The sequence below is a fragment of the Ziziphus jujuba genome, chromosome 3 (assembly GCF_031755915.1).
Source record: "Ziziphus jujuba cultivar Dongzao chromosome 3, ASM3175591v1".
In the NCBI taxonomy this organism is placed as follows: Eukaryota; Viridiplantae; Streptophyta; class Magnoliopsida; order Rosales; family Rhamnaceae; genus Ziziphus; species Ziziphus jujuba.
In genome coordinates, this window is record NC_083381.1 from 22,746,392 (window position 1) to 22,752,691 (window position 6,300).

Here is a 6,300-nt window from a genome sequence, read left to right on the forward strand (position 1 = left end):
AAAGCAAAATTCTACAACCATAAAGGTCAACTCCAGACATATTTTGGACAGTTTGAACCTCAACTTGTTTTGCCTATAACTTTCAAACCGTAGCTCTATTTTCAACGTGCTACTAGTCTACGAACTCGTGCCAACGTGTATTTCGTAACGATACCTCAGTCAACCTAGAATTCCATCCGAGTCAAAAGTCAACATTTGACCCATTCGGTCAACGGCCAACAGTCAAAGTCAACGATCAAACAATCCGCCTCGGTCAAAGTTGGAAAATTTCTGTTGTACTTTGGGACGGGGTGTTACAGTAATAGATTTTGCATCATTATTAGATGCATAACCATAAGCAACTAACCATCATTACTTAATCAATTTTTCATACCAACCACAAATTTCCAATAAATGGACAAAATTATTCTAAATTTCATAAAATGTTTTAGAGCCTTTAGCTTAATGTCGAAATATTCCTTACATAATTGCCAATGAAGAGTTCACGTTAATATTCAATTTCATTTCTGCCTTGTCATTTTCCAAATAGACCTTTCAACAAAATACCAAACAAATCTTAGGTTCTTATTCAACACATATTCCACTCATTAGCCTAAAGCCACTTAAAAAAATGATTAGATAACCTCCTGCACCTTAATAGGGTAAGCCGTAAGTCTCAATAGCTCTAAAATTGTCCATGACCCTCCAAATAGAAGTTTGAAACATCCATCTTTCAGACTAACTATTCAAAGGGCAATCTTTTCTATTTTGGAGTTACGAAACTGTATTACAAATCCCCAACTTTAACCAGTTCAGCAATCAAGCTCAATAGGAAAAAATGAACTCTTGTCCTAATAAAGTTAAAATTACTTTTACATATATATATATATATAATGAACAACAGACAACAAACAACAAAAACCAAATGCAACCCTTAAATCATCATAAGAGACGCTTTTGATGATTGAGAAATAAGAGATACGAGAATCTAAACCTTTTGGTCGTTGTCTTCTCTCCTGAGATAGAAGAAGAACTCCGTGAAAAGTGAACAGTAGACCCAATTCCAAAAATTCCAACGGTTTCATTCACATAAAGCGATTTACAATTAGGATTTTCTGTTTCCTTCGACATAAAAACAGAGGGAAAACCTCATAAGACTCTGACTGACAGGCAAACCAATCCAAAGCTTTCGCACTGGAAGGCACAGCGACCTTTAGAAATCCTCACATAATCACATATGAAATGAAAACCAAACAAAATGACATAGTATCAAAACAGCAAAGTCTTACGGAATTTTTTAGTACCTGAAACTGAAAGAACCCATTGGAGGTAGATGGAGGATTCAGCTTCAACTTCCCCACAGCATCTTTGATACTCTCTAATCCCTTCTCAAACGTCAATGTCGGGGGTAGAGTACGTGTAATGCAAGTCTCCACCACAAAATCCCCATCCTCCATTCCCGAATCCTTGCCGATTTCCATTATCGAACAGCCAAATTGCACACCGAACACTACCTAAAACAAAAATTACAAAAGCATGAGGAAAAAAATTACAGAAATAGCAAAAAAAAAAAAAAAAAAAAAACCTAATTTCGATTCCAACTTATCCCAAAAGCAATCAAAAAAAAAAAAAAAAAACACACCCCACAAACGTTTTAAAAAACCCCTAGAAACCACTCAAATCGAAAAGTCAAAGGAAAAATGAAGCAAATAGACCAGGCATTTTATCAGAGAGGCCAAGTGAAACAGAAAGCTTGGGCATCTGCTTCCGCCATGCAGTACCACCCTTGAGCTTCATATACAAATCCACGTCCTCCTTCTTCACAATACACTAATTTCGAATTCCAAACCATCAATTTCTTTGTATGGAATTTTGGTGACCGAAGAGACGAAACGGGGCTGTTTGGCCAAAGGGCAACTAAGTGAAGAAAGCTTGATGAATGAGAAGAGATGAGCTTGATGAATGAGAAGAGCTGAGCCAACTGTGGGGAAGGGTGATGAAGGAGAAGAGAACAGTCGGGTGAAGAAAAAAAAGAAATAACATAAAATAAAAAAAGTAAAAATATTTAATTTGGATATAAGGGTATTTTGGGATTATCAAAAATTGAAAGGGTGGAAAAAAAAAAAGATACCAAATGAAGAGGTAAAAATCGTGAAGCTCATCCTTATGGGGCATTGGGCCAAATTCCCCCAATTATAATTATAAGGTGAATTAACAGTGTGAGCCCCATTCTCTTTATTTGGTCCGCTTGCTCTGTCTCTAACATTATATACTTTGCAAGTTTATTTTCTCATTTAAACCCAAAAAGGAAAAAATTAAAAAAAAAAATTATAAAGAAATTTAGTTCATTTTATGCATATAGTCAATCTTCTAGCTGTTAAATGAAATGATGATTTAAACTAAAGATTATTTACCAACTCTTTAAATTTTCTTTTGAAAGATATGTAGGAGTAGCCGAGTTAAGAAAATCCAAAACATTATAATATTAATTTATCGACCTGATAAGAAACGTAACTATTTATATATAAATTTGTTTTCCTCGCAAGTATATCTGTGTATATACTCGAGGCAACTCTTGAGGATCAAGTGGAGTAGGAGCCATAGTACAATTAATATAATCCCTCCAATTAGCAGCTGGCGCCTGGTCGAAACCAAACTTGGTGTGATATGTGATGCTTTTTGATACATCACCAGAGTAGAACTCCTTCTTGACCTCATTATCTTGCTCATGAAATCTACATAACCCTTCAATCATACACCCAAAATGCTCAAGGGAATTCCATGGTTCACAACCTTAAAAAAGCCCCATTTTCTCACTTGCATCTTCAATTTTCTTTACTATATCGTTGCGTAAATTCGCAATCTCAGTTATGCCTTCCAAGTTTATTACAGGAATAGAGAATTCAGAGTCTCCATAAGAATGTACAACTTCGATCTTGTTTTGGTCATGGACGAATACCCTTGTGATTTTTTGCACTCCATCATCCACAAGTCCCTTCATACCGCTTTTTTTGATACATCAAATGCCTTCAATTCGCTTTCCTTATCGCACTTTGTTCTTGATTATGTACGTGTGAAATTTGTCTGAATTTCTGAAAACAATTTTCAATAATGGTTTGACTTATTATCAAGAATCAATTAAGAAAGGTCATCTGTAGTTAGAAGTTAGAACAAAAGAAGAAAGGAAAATAAAATGGAAAAGAAGAGAAGAGTGAAACGAAATTAATAGCAAACAAATATAATAAAATTATTTATATGAGGAAAAAAAATCTCTAAATTGATATAAGCATTACAAGAATCTCAAATAAATTAATATAAAACAAAATTTTATTTTAGTTCCTGGCTTGATCAGTTTTCAAAGAGTTTTGGATTGTTATTTTAACAAGACAGAACAAAAATAAATTCCTCATCATTTATTAGTTTTTCAAAAGTTCAAATCCTTATTGTATAGTGTAATATACTTTTAAAAAGTTAATAAAGCAGTCACCAATAGTCTAAATTTCATTTAGACATTTTCATTTACTGTACTTACAGTCATGCTTTTTAACGATGAAAATTAATTGAAAAAAAATGATAAATAAAGATTTAAATATGTTGTTCAAAAGTATAAAAGTATAAGTCTAAGTGGAATTAGAAAAATTAAAGGGTCTAAATAAAATTTTCACTCACCGATATTGTTAAATGTATATTTCTTTTTTTCTTTTTTTCTTTTTTTTCTCTTTTTGATAAAATTGCTAACAATACTTGCTATAAAACAAATAAGTGAGTAATATTAATATTCAAACTTTAAGAGCTTTAGCTTTTTGATTACTAATTAATTGGTTATGAAATTAATAACTGCTGTATATTTATTTTTTTAAAATTTTATTATATAGTACTACACTCCATTCTTTTTCCTTTTACATATATATATATATATATATATATATATATATAACTTTCCCAAGTTCCGTCACTCCTAATGGCGCATTGGTACAATCCACTATTAAAAAACCAAAAAGAAAGCTCTGATATATCATTTGAAATTCGCACGATTAATTACCTGCTTATTTAGAGGCCGTCAAACGTCCATAATTGATTGACTGCTGAATAAGGCTAGCACATGTAAGTAGGCAATCTGAGTGAAAATAATAATAATAATAAGCCCTAATAGTTGGATTAATTCCTTTCCGCTTGAATCAAAATCTCAAATATATAATTAAAATATATTATTAATAAGTTCCAGATGAATAGATTATTTTCTTTCGGAAGGAAAGCAAATGAGAATATGACCACTAATGATAATTTCAAGTTCTAGATCCCATTATCTTTGATGTTAAAATCTCCCTTGAATAGATCATCGTACAAATCCACACGGATATATAGCTAGTCTAATGGTAATTAAAATTCCTCTTGCAAAAATTCAAAATTCAAATCCTCCATTTCCATAAAAACACAAACGGGTGTTTTGAAGGTCAATGAATATCGAGGAGGGCTAGGTATGAAAGTTGCAATGCAGGGTAGTGATATATGGTCTTCTATTGGCAGCAATGGTTAAGAAAGTTTTTCCTTTACCTTTAACTCCACTGGATATACTGATCAAGTCTCATGTCCTGGATCTATGGTTTATGTTTTTATGTTTGGATTTGGATTTTTCTCGTGATTTGAAGTGGAAAGTGATGACTCACTACAGGCCATTCAAAGAAAGAAAGCTATTCCTTTAAGGGGCAGTTATTTGAAGATGCTTATGCATGGTATAGTTTATTTATTAAAAAAAAAAAAAAAAAAAAAAACAACTACTATTTTTCAAATGGTTTAAAGCATCTCAAAAATATAGATTGTGATCTATGTAATATAGAAATTGAAAGGTTTATTGTCTATGTGGCATAGATATTTACTTATGATCAGCTCAAAAATCAACCTTCAATTTTTAATATTGATGTGTATATCTATTAAATCATTTTAAAAGAAAAATTACCACCCTAGACTATAAAACATGTTCAAGCAAAATAATTAATATGGTATATACATAAAATAAAATTAAATAAAAACTTTTGGAAAAATTTAATTGATAAAGGTTTAAAATAAGCATATTATGATTAGGGAAAATATATATCAATATATTTTTAAAAAGTAAAAATTAACTTGAATTTTACATGCTTATAATGGCTTTTTCCCAAAAGAAACTGTAAAAATAAATTTAATTAACCATGATAATAAAACAAGTATAAATAATTTAATTAACCACTAATTAAGATTTGACTTTGTACTGATTTAAGTTTAACGTGTAAATAATTTGAATTATAAGATAATTTAATGGAGTGAGGTCTTTTATCCCTTTCTTCTTATCCCCAACCTTATCTCCCCAATCACAAATTCTAACTCTTTTATCCCATAATTCTCTATTACTATGTATTTGTAGGCTTGGCCATTTGATAAAATCACTAAACATACACCGGCTTGACCAACTGATAAAAATTACTAAGAAGTTAAAATATTGATTTAAGAGAAAAAAAGAATAAAAAAACCTCTCTGTTACTACCAAAAAAGCTTTTTTCTTGGACTTCACATAATGAAATATTAATGGTTTTGATGTTGTTTTATTTAATCTTTTTATTTAATGCATGTGCACGTGTAGACCTGGTAAAAATATATATATAACATGATATAACATTGCACAAACCGCCAATAATTGTTACTGCCACGGGAGTTTCCTCCCCTTCCACGCTAATCTCAATTTTTTGGCTTGTGCATCTCCTTTTTTGCCCCTTATCAAAACCTATCTAAATTCTTGATTCATTCAAATATTCTTCTCCTCTGGTCAAAGGGTTGCTTTCCTTTCACTTTTATTGGTATTGCGTGAACTGAAAATTTCGTCCCACTCCAGGTTCACCTTCTTCTTGAAGACCTTCACCCCTGATCTTATACTTCATTCACTCCTATAATGTACTAGACCTTATCTTTCATTCATTCTTATAATTTAGGTGAAAAATCAAACTTTATAACAAGTTTTCTGTACTTTAAGTTAAAATAAATTGATGGAAACAATATTTGATTTTCTAGTGGTTGAACTTGGCGGCTATGGCTCAACTTGGAGGTTATCGCAACGGTGACCCCTTACTTGTAAAAGAGAATTGGCATTTGGCAGAAGGGGGAGATGCCTGATGGGAGAGAAAAGAGAAATACAAATTTTTTTGAAGTATTTTTTATGTTCTAACATAACGGCATAAAAGGAAATACACAGTCAAAAAGTTAACGTCAGCTTGGAAGAGGAAGCATTCGTGGTAAATCAAGATTATCAATGAAGAACAAAGCAATAATCACTTGAAACCAAAAACCATC